The sequence below is a fragment of the Nerophis lumbriciformis genome, linkage group LG14 (genome assembly GCF_033978685.3).
Source record: "Nerophis lumbriciformis linkage group LG14, RoL_Nlum_v2.1, whole genome shotgun sequence".
NCBI lineage: Eukaryota > Metazoa > Chordata > Actinopteri > Syngnathiformes > Syngnathidae > Nerophis > Nerophis lumbriciformis.
Genome location: NC_084561.2, coordinates 39,713,415 through 39,731,065, shown reverse-complemented (window position 1 = coordinate 39,731,065; position 17,651 = coordinate 39,713,415). Strand labels below are relative to the sequence as shown.

At 40.0% G+C, this 17,651-nt stretch overlaps 1 protein-coding gene and 1 non-coding gene across 5 annotated transcripts in view; both read right to left on the bottom strand.

The window, feature by feature from the left end:
• Nucleotides 1-17,651, bottom strand: part of fnbp1l (formin binding protein 1-like) — a 150,008-nt gene that overhangs the window by 100,620 nt on the left and 31,737 nt on the right. The window lies entirely within an intron of this gene.
• On the bottom strand, nucleotides 9,689-9,761 carry trnak-cuu (transfer RNA lysine (anticodon CUU)). Its single transcript has one exon. It is a non-coding gene; the product is annotated as a tRNA-Lys (tRNA).

Here is a 17,651-nt window from a genome sequence, read left to right as displayed (position 1 = left end):
TAGCGCCTTCAAAATAAGAGCTCAAGGCATATACTGTATAACAGCGCATAACAGGAACTTAACATCACAACGAGGAAAGCCCATAAAAATAGGTTACAAAAGTTATTTAATAAGAAGCCAAAAAGTGCAAAAACAATAATGTTCGTGTTGGAGGAGTTGTGAATTAGGTACACCTGCAGTCTGCAGGTGTACCTAATGTTGTGGCCCTGCAGTCATTCACAACTCCTCCAACACGAACATTATTGTTTTTGCACTTTTTGGCTTCTTATGAAATAACTTTTTTAAATAGATTCAATCTTGCACGTGGAAAGTTTAAGTGTGGGCTTTAGTTGATATAACACTCCCATCAGGGGTTGTCGTGCATTCTACGGCGGGGGTGCAGGAGGCGAGCCTCACCCAGTGCGTCTTTTGCAGCCGTTTTATGATCGCTCAGCACAAGAAATACTTTACACACATACAGTTGTTGACAAAATACACTGTACATTATATACCTCAGCTAACTAAACTATGGAAATGTATAATATAGTTCATATAGCAATACGGTCTCACTGCACAGCAGACCAGCAGTTAGCCGAGTCCGTCCATGTTGAGGCACTGAGTGACGTGCCTCAACTGGCTGCTGATCACCGCACCGTCTCTTCTCAGTATTTGAACGGCAAATGTGAAAATTCAGCGATTTTGAATAAAAATAATCTAAAACTGGTGAAGTTAAATGGAAAATAACTTTATAGTATAATCACTGGATACATTTAAAAATTTAATATATATTTTTTTCTTTTTACATTTTTTTTTCTTTCCATGAGGCCCCGCCTCACCTGCCTCTAGTGACTGCACGTCACTGGTTCTCACGCAGTTCCTTTTAGCTGCGGGCATTACACTACAGCAGGGGTAGGGAACCTATGGCTCTTGAGCCAGATGTGGCTCTTTTGATGACTGCCTCTGGCTCTCAGATAAATCTTAGCTGACATTACTTAACAGGATAAGTACTGAATAATTTTGCTGGTAATCAGTGTTAAAAACAACGTTCAAAATATAAAACATTCTCATGCATTTTAAACCACCCATCCATTTTTCTACCGCACCTGTTCAAGAAGTCGCAAAAATGGTAAGAAGTATTTTATTCATTATTGGTTAGCTTCAGAATAACAATGTTATTAAAAAGAATAAGAGACTTATTATACTCTAAAAATGTTGGTCTTACTTAAAAATGCACGCGATTAGTTGTATTCAGTGTTAAAAAATATGATATGGCTCTCACGGAAATACATTTTGAAATATTTGGCTTTCATGGCTCTCTCAGCCAAAAAGGTTCCCAACCCCTGCACTACAGGCTCTTCTCACTCTTTCTTGTCTGTCCTTCTCACAGAGACATAAAACAAGCGCACCTTCCTACACACGTCAAATACGTATACGCCCTCGCGGAGCAGAGAGGTAGCAGCATGGGTAAAGTTAGCGGTGGTGCGAGTGGTCATACGAGAGAAAGAAGGTGCAAATCTGGGAACAAATTAAGGAAGAATTAATTCCCAAGAAAAACAGCAGGGGGTCCATCGTCCGGCGGTGGTTTGGCTTCAAGCGGGAAGATGTCGAACAGACAACCGTAATTTGTCAAGTGTGCCGCAACAAAAAGTAGCATTACTGCTAATATGTAGCATCATTTGAAAAGTCACCTGCTAGAGCAGGGGTGTCAAACTCAAATACAGAGTGGGCCAAAATTTAAAACTGAACAAAGGTTGAACAAATTAACCTTTTTAATAGGGACCCAAACAAGTTTTGCATTGAATATTGAACAAGCAAGGCTTATATAACTTTATAGTGACATGCAAAATCGAGTTTCAAATAATAATATTAATAATTAAAAAATATCAACGGCATATCAAATGCAATTTAAATAAAAATTGAATGTCTCTTTTCTATTTGCAGCCTTCTGAGGTAAATATCAACATTAACTTTTTCCACAGGCTAATAAATTAGAAAATACAATAACAATGACTAAAACAACCATTCAGGACTTTAAACTGCTCAGTTTGCAACACACTGATCTAATCTGATGTGCCCAAGCCAGATACCTGCCATCTTTTCTTGGATGCTAGTTCATTAATGTCGGGGCTCAGGCTTTGAGCTGAGGCAACCTTCATTATCGAACGAAGGTGTTCATCAGTCATTATATCTCGCATTCCAAATTCTTACAGGCACTGCTTTTAACGTCCTCTACGAGCTGACGTCACGTCCGCTTTTCATCCCTTCTAACAACGCGCCCGCCCAGTCACAAGATATGAGCGTCTCCTGTACGCGCACACAATTGAATGCAAAGCATACTTCATCAACAGCGATACAGTTTACACTGAGAGTGGCCGTATAAGCAACTTTAACATTGTTAGAAATATACGACACACTGTGAATCCACACCAAACAAGAATGACAAACACATTTTGGGAGAACATCAACATAAACACAACAGAACAAATACCCAGAACCCTTTGCAGCACTAACTCTTCCAGGATGCTACAATATACACCCGAAATGTGTTTGACATTCTTGTTTGGTGTGGGTTCACAGTGTGGCATATATTTCTAAAAATGTTAAAGGTTTTTTTACTGGCACCTTCAGTGTAACCTGTATCGCTGTTGATGAAGTATGCATTGGATTCACTTCTGTGTGCGGGCCAGAGTTTGACACCCATGTGCTAGAGAATGAAGAGTGCTTGAAACTCTGCATGTCAACATCTCCGTTCGGTGCCACACCAACAAAATGCCGAGGCAACCAAGCGGTAATGTAAAACTATTTAATTTGTAATTAAATAGTGTAATAAAAAAGGCTAAATAAACAATATGTATATAATGAGGCTATGTTCACACTGCAGGGTAAGATGTCTAGTGTGGATTTTATTGTCAAATCTGATCTTTACATGCAGTCATTCTAATCACAAAAACATGCGATCTCTCTGTGAATGCAATCTGACCCATATGCAGACACGACGTTGTGACGTCAACAGTGCTGCTGTGTTTACAGGCGTAAAAGTGACATTACAAAACACTTTTGGAAAAGCCACCAGGTATTTACTGTTGTTTGCTCACGTAGCAACAATAAAAATACAGAAAAAGACCAGCTGTGCATCAAGCAGAGGTAATACAAGCAAGCAGTAATACAAAAAGCCAGATACAATTAAGTGCCACCATATAAACTAAACAGCAGCTGTAGGCTATGTCTACACTAAGCCGGATAACCCATTAAACAAATAATTATTTAGCCTAAGCCAGGGGTGCTCACACTTTTTCTGCAGGCGAGCTACTTTTCAATTGATCAAGTCGTGGGGATCTACCTCATTCATATATATATATAATTTATATTTACTTATTTATGAAATATATGTTTTTGTTAACAAGTTAAAGGTGTTTAGTGATAATACAAGCATGTTTAACACGTATAGTTAATATTGTTAATACATTAAAGGTGTTTAAAGATAATGCAAGCATGTTTAACACATATAGTTAATATTGTTAACAAGTTAAAGATGTTTAAAGATAATACAAGCATGTTTAACACATATAGTTATTATTCTTAACAACTTAAAGGTGGTTAAAGATAATACGAGCATGTTTAACACATATAGTTAATATTGTTAACAACTTAAAGGTGGTTAAAGATAATACAAGCATGTTTTACACATATAGTAAATATTGTTAACAACTTAAAGGTGTTTAATGATAATACAAGCATGTTTAATACATATAGTTAATATTGTTAACAACTTAAAGGTGGTTAAAGATAATACAAGCATGTTTAACACATATAGTTAATATTGTTAACAAGTTAAAGGTGTTTAAAGATAATACAAGCATGTTTAACACATATAGTTAATATTGTTAACAACTTAAAGGTGGTTAAAGATAATACAAGCATGTTTAACACATATAGTTAATATTATTAACAAGTTAAAGGTGTTTAAAGATAATACAAGCATGTTTAACACATATAGTTAATATCTGTGGTAAATTTTAAATGTGCTTTATAAATAAAGTTGATTTGATTTGATTGGTTAACAAGTTAAAGGTGTTTAAAGATAATACAAGCATGTTTAACACATATAGATTCCTTTCTTTCATGAAGACAAGAATATAAGTTGGTGTATTACCTGATTCTGATGACTTGCATTGATTGGAATCAGACAGCGGTGCGGATAACGTCCGCATTTTCGAATGGAGGAGAAAAAAAGTCCTCCTTTCTGTCCAATACCACATGAAAGTGGTTGGTTTTTGGCATCTTATTTATCCAGCTTCCGTACTCCTTTGTATACACTTTACAAGAAATACATTGTACTCCGTAGCTTGCTAGCTTGTGCACGCCAGCTTTCTGAGACTCTTATTTTGTTAGCGCAGGCAGGATGAAGCAGAGCTTTTATTGTGCAAGTGTGCAATCGGTCTTTGGAGTTTTGACGACAGGTACGGCGCCAGAGTCTGTTGAAATAAAGTGTTTCTCGCCTTCCAGTCGGTAATTTTAATGAGCTGGCAGCAGCCAGCGTCATCTCAGAAGACCCTCGGGTGCCTTGAATGTCAATCAAGTGACGTCATAGTGAAGATTTATGATCGCTCATTTTTAGGACTATTTTTTTAATGCCTGGCTGGTGATCGACTGACACACCCTCCGCGATCGACGTAATGGACACCCCCTGATTTATGTGCAGTAGCAAAATGGTATGGCATGGCATGCTGAGCGATATGGCCTTTTATTAATATCTCCATATTTTTAGGCCAAGTTACGATACACGATATATATCTGGATATTTTGCCTTAGCCTTGAATGAACACTTGATGCATATAATCACAGCAGTATGATGATTGTATGTGTCTACATTAAAACATTCTTCTTCATACTGCATTAATATATGCTTATTTTAAACTTTCATGCCGAGAGGGAAATCACAACGAGGGCTGCAACAACTAATTGATTAAATCGATTAAAATTGATTATAAAAATAGTTGGCGATTAATTTAGTCATCGATTCGTTGGATGTATGCTATGCGCATGCGCAGAGGCTACGTTTTTTTTTTCTTTTTTAACTTTTATTTATAAACTGCAACATTTACAAACAGCTGAGAAACAATAATCAAAATATTAGGTGTGTAACGGTACGTGTAATTGTATTGAACCACTTCGGTACGGGGGTTTCGTTTCGGTGCGGAAGTGTACTGAACGAGTTTCCACACCGACATATTAAGAAGCGTACCGCACGCACGTTGTGTAAACAATACTCAAAATGCCGGACATTTGAGGAATTTTATGAAACTCCGCCCTGACAGCTCCGCAAAAGATGACATGTCCGGGTGAAAAGAGGACGTATGGTCAGGACCTAGCCCGGTCACTGCTAGCATGCTAGCAGCGATCGGTTTCACGTCCGGTGAAACCGATCGCTGCTAGTTCTCTTTTGCAAGCAGTCGGGCGGAGTTTCATAAATGCCTCAAATGTCCGGCATTTTGAGTTAGGGTTGCGTGTATTTTCAATGTACGTTCAGGGTTAAGAAGGGGTTAAAAACAAAACAAACAGCAGCATTGGTGAGGGAGGGGCAGAGACAGAGAGAGAGAGAGAGAATTATGATAAACGCGCATGCGTCGCCAGGCTCTGCTTTTTATCCATAGATTTATCAGATTACATTTTTTATTATCTATAGCAGGGGTGTCAAAAGTGTGCCCCGGAGGCCATTTGCGGCCCACAGCTAATGTTTTAAAGGCCCACGGCACATTCTAAAAATACTATTAAAATAAACAAAAACATAACAAAAGTGAAATAAAAAAGCTTAAAGGTTAAATGTCATTTAGAAAAAGTTGCAATGTTGACTAATAAAACAAAGCTGTTTTTTGTTTTTTTCAAACTGTCATTGCTCAAAACATAATATTGAATCAAAATCAATGTTATTATGAATTATTGACCTAACCAAGGTTTTGATTACTTCACATCAAATATTCCACTAAGAAAAATATTTTTGGTAGAAGATTTTGCTAATTTGGTAAATAAATAACCCAAAAATGTATATTTTGTTGTTTTCTTACTGTACCGAAAATGAACCAAACCGTGACCTCTAAACCGAGGTACGTACCGAACCGAAATGTTTGTGTACCGTTACACCCCTATAAATCATGCCTCTCACCCAGATAATAGAAAGACGAGGGCGTATTCCGACCAATTGGTGCACTTTGACAGCCAATTTAGACCCGAATATTGCGAGAACGACGTGAAAAGACGCTTGGTTCCACCCACCCCCCACCCCCCTTTTCTTTGCGAGGATTAAGAGTCATTCTTCATCTAAATGGGAATATATGAACCACCTTAGCAGTCGACATCCTAATGACAGGAGACATTGTACAGTAAGTGATGTGTTAGGTTTGCTGGCTCTCACAAAGTCTGCAGTGAGAAGTAATCAGTGATGTTAAAGGGGAACATTATCACCAGACCTATGTAAGCGTCAATATATACCTTGATGTTGCAGAAAAATGACCTTTTTTTTTTTTTTAACAGATTTCCGAACTCTAAATGGGTGAATTTTGGCGAATTAAACGCCTTTCTTGTATTCGCTCTCGGAGCGATGACGTCACAACGTGGCGTCACATCGGGAAGCAATCCGCCATTTTCTCAAACCCCGAGTCAAATCAGCTCTGTTATTTTCCGTTTTTTCGACTGTTTTCCGTACCTTGGAGACATCATGCCTCGTCGGTGTGTTGTCGGAGGGTGTAACAACACGAACAGGGACGGATTCAAGTTGCACCAGTGGCCCAAAGATGCGAAAGTGGCAAGAAATCGGACGTTTGTTCCGCACACTTTACCGACGAAAGCTATGCTACGACAGAGATGGCAAGAATGTGTGGATATCCTGCGACACTCAAAGCAGATGCATTTCCAACGATAAAGTCAAAGAAATCTGCCGCCAGACCCCCATTGAATCTGCCGGAGTGTGTGAGCAATTCAGGGACAAAGGACCTCGGTAGCACGGCAAGCAATGGCGGCAGTTTGTTCCCGCAGACGAGCGAGCTAAACCTCTTGGATGTCTTGGCTCACACCGTCCCTTATGCCACCGAAGATGATCAAGAGAAGAATATCGACCCTAGCTTCCCTGGCCTGCTGACATCAACTCCAAAACTGGACAGATCAGCTTTCAGGAAAAGAGCGCGGATGAGGGTATGTCTACAGAATATATTAATTGATAAAAACTGGGCTGTCTGCACTCTCAAAGTGCATGTTGTTGCCAAATGTATTTCATATGCTGTAAACCTAGTTCATAGTTGTTAGTTTCCTTTAATGCCAAACAAACACATACCAATCGTTGGTTAGAAGGCGATCGCCGAATTCGTCCTCGCTTTCTCCCGTGTCGCTGGCTGTCGTGTCGTTTTCGTCGGTTTCGCTTGCATATGGTTCAAACCGATATGTAGTGGTTGCAAAACAATGCTTTAAATGACACTGCCTACACTACATCTTACTTTTAGCAAAATTCTAATCTGTATAAAGTTATTTTTAAACATTTTTCATGCAATCATTTTCAAAGAACTATATTAAGAGCTTCCTCTGGGAGGCAATACTTCTGCTTGAAAAAAATACTTTAAAATAATATCAATGTTGGTCTTTTCCCATTAGGAAACGTCATTCCTTAAACTAAACTTGTATTAAAACATTACTCTATAAACAACAGAGCGACAGTATTCACATTAAAAATAAAGGCTGTGCTGTTTTTGCATAAAGTTATCGATATAAACGCCACAGTGTCAAGTTGAAACAGACTAATAATAATAATAATAATAATAACTGGGATTTATATAGCGCTTTTCTAAGTACCCAAAGTCGCTTTACATGTAGAACCCATCAATCATTCACACCTGGTGGTGGTAAGCTACTTTCATAGCCACAGCTGCCCTGGGGTAGACTGACGGAAGCGTGGCTGCAATTTGCGCCAACGGCCCCTCCGACCACCACCTATCATTCAATTCACCGGTGTGAGTGGCACCGGGGGCAAAGGGTGAAGTGTCCCGCCCAAGGACACAACGGCAGCGATTTTTGGAAATTTAAAAAAAAAAACATTCTAAAACGTTTACAAATTAAAATGCAAGAGGATAAACATAAATAAACACACAAATAAAAATAACATCTCTTAAGAAGCCAGAACAAAATTTGATGTTTTCTTCTGCCAAGAAAATAATAAAACTTGGTTTAAAGATTTTGAGCACATTAAACAATAACACAATAATAATTATAACCATGATAATTTAATTAATTAATTTAATTTAATTTAATAACTTTATTTAGCCGTTTTATTTATTGTTTTGGTCCCCCAACCCCATGCTTGACAGAGATGGGACCTATAGTATTGTTTTTGGTTGTGCAACATTTTGCTTACGGACAGTATATTGTATTTTTAATATTTGTTTGTTTATTCAAATTGATATTCAAAAGTTTACATTTCAATTACAATGTTAAAATACACTATATTGCCAAAAGTATTTGGCCGCCTGCCTTGACTCACATATGAACTTGAAGTGCCATCCCTTTCCTAACCCATAGGGTTCAATATGATGTCGGTCCACCTTTTGCAGCTATTACAGCTTCAACTCTTCTGGGAAGGCTGTCCACAAGGTTGCGGAGTGTGTTTATAGGAATTTTCCACCATTCTTCCAAAAGCGCATTGGTGAGGTCACACACCGATCGATGTTGGTTGTGAAGGCCTGGCTCTCAGTCTCCGTTTTAATTCATCCCAAAGGTGTTCTATCGGGTTCAGGTCAGGACTCTGTGCAGGCCAGTCAAGTTCATCCACACCAGACTCTGTCATCCATGTCTTTATGGACCTTGTTGGAAGAGGAAGGGGCCCCGCTCCAAACTGTTCCCACTCCAAACTGTTCCCACAAGTTGGGAGCATGGAATTGTCCACGTGGACTAATTGGAAGGTCACTTGAAGTTTGGAGCTCTGTAGCAACTGACTGTGCAGAAAGTCTTTGCACTATGCGCTTCAGCATCCGCTGACCCCTCTGTCAGTTTACGTGGCCTACCACTTTGTGGCTGAGTTGCTGTTGTTCCCAAACTCTTCTATTTTCTTATAATAAAGTCGACAGTTGAATTTGGAATATTTAGGAGCAAGGAAATTTCACGACTGGATTTGTTGCACAGGTGGCATCCTATGACTGTTCCACGCTGGAAATCACTGAAAGCGGCCCATTCTTTCACAAATGTTTGTAGAAACAGTCTCCATGCCTAAGTGCTTGATTTTATACACCTGTGGCCGGGCCAAGTGATTAGGACACCTGAATCTCATCATTTGGATGGGTGGCCAAATACTTTTGGCAATATAGTGTATATGAGAAATAAAAAGTTATTGCATTTGAAAGGGTATACTTGCTGTGGAGGGGGGCGTGGCCTGCGGGCCTGCAGCGGAACGGGGTGTGCCAGGACCGGCCTCGAAGACAGTGACAGGTGCGTAGATGGGCCTTGTCATCTGATCACCTGTCGCCCTTTATAAGCAGCAGCCGGGAGGAGAGAGGTTGTTGGAGCTGGCGTGAGAGCGAGAGCGTTCCTGACACGGACGCAAAGGACAATTGCTGGAAAGCAACCCGATGAACTTGGAAAAAATAAAACAGTATTGTAACCCCGATTCGGGCTCGCATGTCAATGTCTGGTGGTCAGAAGAACCCACTGGAGGGAAACCTCCACAAGTCGGCGCCCAATGTGGGGCCCGAACCCACAACCCTGAGATTAAGAGTCTCATGCTCTACCGACTGAGCTAACCGGGCCAGCTCCAACAACCTCTCTCCTCCCGGCTGCTGCTTATAAAGGGCGGGAGGATCACAAGGCCCACCTGGGCCATCTACGCACCTGTCGCCGGTCATGGCACACCCCGTTCCGCTGCAGGCCCGCAGGCCACGCCCCCCTCCACTCTTGCATTATTTTGTATTATCATTACATCGTTAATGAATTTGTTCTAAAAAGAATAATGTCAATAATATTGTTTATCGACAATAATTTGTAGGTCAACATATTGTCGAGCAAAATTTGTTATCTCGCTGTAATTACTTCACTTTGAAATAACTTTACTGCAAGAGATGGCGGAGCATGGATGTGAGCAATGTAACAATCTGCCAATAGCAGAGACGGGCAGCCCAATGAAATGCTAAACCAACAAAACCCGAAGAGAAATTGGCGCCTCACCCTTTCTAGTCATGAATATTTTCTGAGACTTGATACATGATAACTGCTTGAGACATTCAGGGTTAAGAATGTTCAGGGGGGGACTATACTCTGGGATCATGGCTGGGGCAATGACTTGAAGGTACAATGCGTACTTCAGGGACAAGTTACCAGGGTAACAAGAAAACCCCTGTGCTGGCAACTTGTTAGTGTGTAAATGAGGAGCACAGACTTAAAGGCAACCCTGAACACTTTTATTGGCCTAAAGACTTCTCTTGCCAAATAAAGAGCCTGGGAAAAGTGTTCTGGTGTGAGATTTATCATTGTTTTCATCATATACTGACGGACTTAATGTCGCAGATACACACAATTGGAAAGGGGAGGCAACAAAGTTGTGTACGTGCACTCTAGTGTGCCGTGAGAGATGATCTAATTTCACCTATTTGGGGTGAAAAATATTTTTTTGCAAACCAGTAATTATAGTCTGCAAATGATGTGTTGTTGTTGAGTGTCGGTGCTGTCTAGAGCTCGGCAGAGTAACCGTGTAATACTCTTCCATATCAGTAGGTGGCAGCCGGTAGCTAATTGCTTTGTAGATGTCGGAAACAGCCGAAGGCAACGTGCAGGTAAAAGGGTATCTAATGCTTAAACAAAAAGTAAACAAAAGGTGAGTGCAACTAAGAAAAGGCATTGAAGCTTAGGGCTGGCTATGCAGAACGAAACTAAAACTGAACTGGCTACAAAGTAAACAAAAACAGAATGCTGGACGACAGCAAAGACTTACTGTGGAGTAGGGATGTCCCGATCCAGGTTTTTGCACTTCCGATCCGATACCGATATTGTTTTTGCATTTCCGATCCGATACCGATACTGACCGATACTGGCCTATCCGAGCATGTATTAAAGTTTAAAGTTATTTAGCCTACTTTAGCCTACTAATCATGTTGAAAAGGGTTTTAGTACTCTTGATAACAACTAGCCAGCTGAATTAGGGGAGTTTGAATAATACACAATGGTTGGTAACAAGAAACTGACCTGTTTATTCAAGGATAAACACAAAATAGACAAAATTATACATGACAAACAGAAATGGCATCATTGAACTAGGGCTGGGCGATATGGCCTTTTTTTAATATTGCGATATTTTAAGGCCATATTGCGATACACAATATATCTCTCGATATTTTGCCTTAGCCTTGAATGAACACTTGATGCATATAATCACAGCAGTATGATGATTCTATGTGTTTTGATTGATTGATTGAGACTTTTATTAGTAGGTTGCACAGTGAAGTACATATTCCGTACAATTGACCACTAAATGGTAACACCCGAATAAGTTTTTCAACTTGTTTAAGTCGGGGTCCACTTAAATTGATTCATGATACAGATATATACTATCAGATATATACTAACATCATAATACAGTCATTACACAAGATAATCACATTTAATTATTTACATTATTTATAATCCAGGGTGTGGAGAGGGGCGCCGGATGTAAGTGTCAAAAAGACAGCCAAAAGAGTTTGATATGAGAATAAATCTAAAGTTAAAATATAGGGTAGAAATGCACCCATTTGCAGGAAATGTAGTCTTGATTTTCAAAAAAAAATTTCAAGGCTTGCATGTCTACATTAAAACATTCTTCTTCATACTGCATTAATATATGCTACTTTTAAACTTTCATGAAGAGAAGGAAATCACAACTAAAAAAATCACTAATTTTTTCATACGGTGTTGATGTGGAAATGTTTGCCTCGGCATTTTGATGGTGTGGGCGTGTGGCACCGAATGGAGATAAGCGTCTCGACAGACGTCACAATATTTGAACAATGATGACGAAAACGGTTTTCTCTGTCGTGTCCGTGTGTAGAAAATTGTTATGCGCTTATTTTTTTATTTGATTTTGTGCGTGGCATTGATTTGCCGTGCGCAGAGGACGCTTAAACAGTGCGCAATTGCACAGGCGAGCACCTTAGAGGGAGCGTTGCTCGCACGGCTGCGCTAGCATCACAGCTAACGTTAGCCATGCTGCTACCTCTCTGCTCGGGGAGGACGTATACGTATGTGACGTATGACGTGACAGTATGTGACGTGTGTAAGAAGGTGCACTTGCTGTCTGTGAGAGGGAGACACAGGAAAGAGTGAGAAGAGCCTGTCGTGTAATGCTAGAAGCTAAAAGCAACTGCGTGAGAATCCACAGACCTGTGGATGTGTTGAAGGTGTGCTGGAAAATGCGGAACGGAAATTACGGAGCAGCAGAAAAGTGGAATGTATTATTTAAATCGGTGCGTTGGAAAACACGGACCGGAGTTTTTTTTTAAACTGGATCTGGATCGGCATTTTCCCATGCCTTGCCGATACGCAATTTTTGGCAAATATCGGCAGCCGATCCGATCCAAATATCGGATCGGGACATCCCTACTGTGGAGCAAAGATGGCATCCACAATGTACATCCGAACATGACATGACAACCGACAATGTCCCCACGAAAAAGGATAAAAACAACTGACATATTCTTGATTGCTAAAACAAAGAAGATGCGGGAAATATCGCTCAAAGGAAGACATGAAACTGCTACAGGAAATTACCAAAAAAAGAGAAAAAGCCACCAAAATAGGAGCGCAAGACAAGAACTAAAACACTACACACAGGAACACAGCAAACAACTCAAAATAAGTCAGGGAGTGATGTGACAGGTGGTGACAGTACACCTACTTTGAGACAAGAGCTATACTGTATATATGAGGGGAAACCAGTAACCCTCAGATTGCTGGCACGGCCACTCTCCCAACTTCGCCACGCCGTGCCCATGGTTGGAATCTGCGCTTTTGCATGATATACCAGTTACTATGGTAATCTAATTAGTTACTATGGTAATCTTATTAGTTACTATGGTAATCTAAGTCACAGCAGCTCAGACGAGGCACCAAGCAGTGTGGGTGGGGAGCGTTTCCACAGAGTGTCTCCAGAGCGGCCAGCCTGAAATGTGGGTGTCAGGGACTGACCCGGAAGGAGATTTTTACAAAAAAGTTCTAAAGCTTAGTGATATATCAGATATATCGATTGTAGGTGGGTTTTTTTTTACCCTTCGCATTCATATTTGGCTGTGTTTGTTGCATTTTTGTTGCGTTTCGCTTAATTGTAGGCAGTCTGTCATAATGTTTTTAGCATTCAATCAGACATTATTGTGAGGTCTTGTATTAGTGTTCCTAAAAATAGATATTCCGGCCCCCAGACACATTTTTTTCTCCAAATTTGGCCCCTGAGTCAAAATAATTGCCCAGGCTTGCACTACACCACCATGCTATATGTACAGTATGTGCATTAGGGATGTCCCGATCCAGGTTTTTGCACTTCCGATCCGATACCGATACTGGCCGATACTGGCCTATCCGAGCATGTATTAAAGTTTAAAGTTATTTAACCTACTTAGTTGTCAGAATCATGTTGAAAAGGGTTTTAGTACTCTTGATAACAACTAGCCAGCTGAATTAGGGGAGTTTGAATAATACTCAATGGTTGGTAACAAGAAACTGACCTGTTTATTCAAGGATAAACACAAAATAGACAAAATTATACATGACAAACAGAAATGGCATCATTGAACTAGGGCTGGGCGATATGGCCGTTTTTTTTAAATTGCGATATGTTCAGGCCATGTCACGATACACCATATATATGTGGATATTTTGCCTTAGCCTTGAATGAACACTTGATGCGTGTAATCACAGCAGTATGATGATTCTATGTGTACATTAAAACATTCTTCTTCATACTGCATTAATATATGCTACTTTTAAACTTTCATGCAGAGAAGGAAATCACAACTAAAAAAAATCACTATTTTTTATCATACCATTGATCTGGAAATGTTTGCCTCTGCATTTTGATGGTGTGGACGTGTGGCACCGAATGGAGATAAGCGTCTCGGCAGACGTTACAATATTTGAACAATGATGACGAAAACTGTTTTCTCTGTCGTGTCTGTGTGTCGAAAATTGTTACGCGCTTATTTTTTTATTTGATTTTGTGCGTGGCATAGATTTGCCGTGCGCAATTGCACAGGCGCTAGCATCACAGCTAACGTTAGCCATGCTGCTACCTCTCTGCTCGGGGAGGGCGTATGCGTATGTGACGTATGACGTGACAGTATGTGACGTGTGTAAGAAGGTGCGCTCGCTGTCTGTGAAAGGGAGACACAGGAAAGAGTGAGAAGAGCCTGTCGTGTAATGCCAGCAGCTAAAAGCAACTGCGTGAGAATCCACAGACCTGTGGATGTGTTGAAGGTGTGCTGGAAAATGCAGAACGGAAATCAGGGAGCAGCAGAAAAGTGGAATGTATTATTTAAATCGGTGCGTTGGAAAACACGGACCGTAGTTTTTTAAAAACTGGATCTGGATCGGCATTTTCCCATGCCTGGCCGATACTCATTTTTTGGCAAATATCGGCGGCCGATCCGATCCAAATATCGGATCGGGACATCCCTAATGTGCAATGCTAAAAAATTCCTTCAAAAAAATGTTTCTCAAACACAAACATTGACCCAACAACAGCATAATTACGCACAACTAATGGATTCTACAGACCGATAAGGTTGCACCATGAAATAATAAAACAGTGACTTTACATCAACACAAGAGAGCAGAGAGCAACAGGAGCCCTTAATGTTAATCAGGGAAGTCCGATTAGAAGTTGTCTTTAGCAAAATCATAGTTGTTAATGAGTAGCTATGCAAGTGCACAATGCATTTTACTGATTTTTTCGGGAATTGTGTGAATAATCAGTCATTTTGTCCACCAAATATTAATGTTTTGGCACAACTATGCGATCTAGGGATGTCCCGAACCGATATTTGGATCGGATCGGCTGCCGATATTTGCCAAAAATTGCGTATCGGCAAGGCATGGGAAAATGCCGATCCAGATCCAGTTTTAAAAAAAACTCCGGTCCGTGTTTTCCAACGCACCGATTTAAATAATACATTCCACTTTTCTGCTGCTCCGTAATTTCCGTTCCGCATTTTCCAGCACACCTTCAACACATCCACAGGTCTGTGAATTCTCACGCAGTTGCTTTTAGCTGCTGGCATTACACGACAGGCTCTTCTCACTCTTTCCTGTGTCTCCCTCTCACAGACAGCAAGCGCACCTTCTTACACACGTCACATACTGTCATGTCATACGTCACATACTGTCACGTCATACGTCACATACGTATACGTCCTCCCCGGGCAGAGAGGTAGCAGCATGGCTAACGTTAGCTGTGATGCTAGCGCAGCCGTGCGAGCAACGCTCCCTCTAAGGTGCTCGCCTGTGCAATTGCGCACTGTTTAAGCGTCCTCTGCGCATAGCAAATCTATGCCACGCACAAAATCAAATAAAAAAATAAGCGCATAACAATTTTCGACACACGGACACGACAGAGAAAACAGTTTTTGTCATCATTGTTCAAATATTGTAACGTCTGTCGAGACGCTTATGTCCATTCGGTGCCACACGTCCACACTATCAAAATGCCGAGGCAAAAATTTCCACATCAACACCGTATGAAAAAATTAGTGATTTATTTTTAGTTGTGATTTCCTTCTCTGCCTGAAAGTTTAAAAGTAGCATATATTAATGCAGTATGAAGAAGAATGTTTTAATGTAGACATGCAAGCCTTGAAAGAAAATTTTGAAAATCAAGACTACATTTCCTGCAAATGGGTGCATTTCTACCCTATATTTTAACTTTAGATTTATTCTCATATCAAACACTTTTGGCTGTCTTTTTGACACTTACATCTGGCGCCCCCCTCCACACCCTGGATTATAAATAATGTAAATAATTCAATGTGATTATCTTGTGTGATGACTGTATTATGATGATAGTATATATCTGATAGTATATATCTGTATCATGAATCAATTTAAGTGGACCCCGACTTAAACAAGTTGAAAAACTTATTCGGGTGTTACCATTTAGTGGTCAATTGTACGGAATATGTACTTCACTGTGCAACCTACTAATAAAAGTCTCAATCAATCAATCAAAACACATAGAATCATCAAACTGCTGTGATTATATGCATCAAGTGTTCATTCAAGGCTAAGGCAAAATATCGAGATATATATCGTGTATCGCAATATGGCCTTAAAATATCGCAATATTTAAAAAAGGCCATATCGCCCAGCCCTAGTTCAATGATGCCATTTCTGTTTGTCATGTATAATTTTGTCTATTTTGTGTTTATCCTTGAATAAACAGGTCAGTTTCTTGTTACCAACCATTGTGTATTATTCAAACTCCCCTAATTCAGCTGGCTAGTTGTTATCAAGAGTACTAAAACCCTTTTCAACATGATTCTGATAACTAAGTAGGCTAAATAACTTTAAACTTTAATACATGCTCGGATAGGCCAGTATCGGTCAGTATTGGTATCGGTCAGTATCGGTATCAGATCGGAAATGCAAAAACAATATCGGTATCGGATCGGAAGTGCAAAAACCTGGATCGGGACATCCCTAGCATAGACCAAGGGTACATCTGTCATTGTATAACATGTCAAATAGGGGTTTTCCCTTTTGAAAAACCAAAAGATTTCCTGTAAGTTGACCAAGATGAAAATAAGTCAACAAAAGCTACTACTCGAAATAGTTCTATTGAGAATTTTTAGAGGACCTGGATGACTGTTAGTGTTTGAAAAGACAAACAAAAGGGCACAATTATCAAATGTGCAATGGGATAGAAGCTGGCTAATAGTTTACAGTCACATGACAAATACCCATGGGCTGCTTTACACGCATGAACACAAACAAACAGGGAACAAAAGGTGGATTCTTGTTGGATTTGTTCCGAGTACTTCATTGGTAACTAAGAAACGCCATTGCGCTATGGCGACAAAGAACTGAGTTGGTAAATAAAAAGACGGAGGTCAACATACAGTGTTTTCCCTAGCTTGACAGTTTGGGGTGTGGTGGTAGGGCAAGGTGGCACAAACATAGCAGCAAAGGAGCCTCTATTGCAATCACTCTTTCAGTTACATTTAAAAAAAAACAACCACATTGTGAGCATGATAAAATAGTCAGAAATAAAGCGTTTCATGAGTCATTTAATAAATGCAAATCTTCCTTTGTATGCGGTACAGACAGCAGATAAGAAGTTGTAACCACCATGAAGCAAAAAAAAAACAATAAGCTGTCAGAAAATTAACAAGCTCTGCCGATCGATAAATCATTATTTTCTTTGTTGTTTAAGTTATTGTTTACAAACTTGGTGAACTTGCGAACTTTATCGTCGATGTTCTCTGCTAAATCCTTTCAGCAAAAATATGGCATTATCGCGAAATGATCAAGTATGACACATAGAATGGACCTGCTATCCCCGTTTAAATAAGAAAATCACATTTCAGTAGGCCTTTAATTTAGGCCTACTGAAAAAAGTGCAATTCCCTTTAAAGCAAAATGTTATTAACTTGACCTTCTTTGGGGTCGGTGGCACCCTATTAGGG